A 2,237-nucleotide genomic window follows, 5' to 3' on the forward strand; every position below is an offset into this window, starting at 1 on the left:
CAGTCGTTGACAGCAGGTACTTCGGTGGGTTCTCCTGACCATGGAAATAACGGTGGTTGGAAACCCATTATACATTGAAACAGAGTGAATCCAGTTGAGGGTTTTTGTAGTGAATTTTGAGCGTACTCTGCCCACATGAGGTAACGGCTCCAGTCAGTCTGATTCTGTTGGCAGTATGATCTGAGGAATCGTGTGATCTCCTGATTGAGTCGTTCCGTCTGGCCATTAGATTGTGGATGATATCCTGAGGTGAGGCTGATGTTGACATTTAGTTTTTGAAAGAAAGCTGACCCTACTCTGGAGGTGAATTGGGGACCTCGATCCGACACGATGTGCTCAGGAAGCCCATAGAAGCGAAACACAAAGTTGCATATGGATTCAGCTGTTTCAAAAGCTGTGGGTAGTTTGGGGAGAGGAATTTAACAGTAATGTCGTTGAGACCCCGGTAATCGATACATGGACGTAGACCTCCATCTTTTTTCTTAACGAAGAAGAATCCTGCTGATGCAGGTGAGATTGATGGTCTGATGTGTGTCCATGCTCGGCTGATTAAACGCTGATTCCGGAGACGAAAAGCGCATACTCCGCAGCGCGTTAACAAGCTCCTCAGATAGTGTCAGTCGAGCCAGCTGGTGTTGATGAGCAGCGAGTTGATTTGCCTGAGCTGATACTTCCGTAGTCAGTTGAGCCAGAGCTGCTGGATCATGTAATGGCGAAGTCTTCTGTAATGAGACGTCAACAGAGTGAGGATCCATCTGCAGCTTTATTGAAATCGTAATCAAACAGGCAAGGTCAGACACCAGCAAACACAACAGAGGAGAGAAGCCAAATCGTTAGTCAGGGACGTGCAAAAGGGTCGGGGCAGGCAGCAAACAATCAGTAGTCATCGCAATGAGGGCGAGTCTGAGAGCTGATTAAATAGTCCACTTAAAGAGAGTCAGGTGCAGGAGTAATCAGAGCCAGGTATGTGAGTGTGTGTGTGTGGTCCGGATAAAGTTCAAAACTCGGGAGAGAGCTCCCTCTGGTGGTGAGCGGGAGGCACGGCGGGAGTCTCGTTCGTGACAACTGCAGAGGATCCATTGGTGAGCAAGTGATGAAATGCTAAATTTTCCCAAATCTGTTCCGATGGAGAAACAAATTCATCTTCATCTCGGATGAGTGAATTTTCAGCACATTTTAATTTTTGGCCAAACTATTCCTTTAACCCACTGTATCTCAAATAAGAGCACACCCCAAAGGAATAATATATTTCTTTAATACTTAACTATCTAATATTTTTAATACTTTATATGGTAATGATAGATTAAGCAGGAATATGTGTGTTATAATATTATAATTGTCTGAAATAAAACATTTTAAGTAAATATATTGATCAGCTTCAGTCATGCAAATTTGAATTTAAAGACGTCAAAAAATTCTTTGCATATCTCAGGACTGGCTCAGGTGAAAATAGTTCATAAATGTGATTTATAAATTGTGCTTTATTCAAAGTTCCTGTAGATGGCACTGCTCTGCATCAGATTTCCAAAACAGGTGGATTGCTCAAAAGATAAAGAAAAATCAGCAGCATATCTATTAAGCCTGACACTGACAGTGTTGCTCTTGATAGCAGTCTGATGAATCAGTTGTGCAATAGCATCATGTAAATAAAACGTCCCACATGCTGAAAGTGTGTTGACCTTGCAGAATGTGATATAAGAGCTTGTAGTTTTGAATAGCTGCTTCACTTCAGCGATGTATCAAGAGCTATTCTTTCAAACATTTTCATGCCGTGGATATAGGAAAACAGGCATGACTACAATACAGTACTGTGAATTATTGTAGACTATTACATTATGGCTTCTTCAAAAAAAGGTCCTCACCTTGTCATTCAGTCTGTCCAGACTCATTTGAGCTTAATAAATAACAATGGATTTGCTTCACCACCGGAACAGATGGTTTTAATATGCTAATGCCTATGATGTAGCCTTAATTACACACTTCAGTTTGCTTTAACAAAGGTTTTGGGGCAGCTCCAAATAACACTTTAGTGTTCTTTGATAGGGGTTGTGATAATAACACACCTACGCCTGCTTACCTTCACATATGCACACTTCCACACTCAGACACACCAAAAAAACAAAACAAAAAAAACATGCCTACTGACATCATGCACATTAGGAAACAAACAATACATGCCAAAACGTGCATGGTAATTTGAATGAATTGAATGCATAATTAATTGCTTTATAAATAAT

Source organism: Sinocyclocheilus rhinocerous, unplaced genomic scaffold, assembly GCF_001515625.1.
Source record: "Sinocyclocheilus rhinocerous isolate Xijiao unplaced genomic scaffold, SAMN03320098_v1.1 scaffold480, whole genome shotgun sequence".
Taxonomy (NCBI): domain Eukaryota; kingdom Metazoa; phylum Chordata; class Actinopteri; order Cypriniformes; family Cyprinidae; genus Sinocyclocheilus; species Sinocyclocheilus rhinocerous.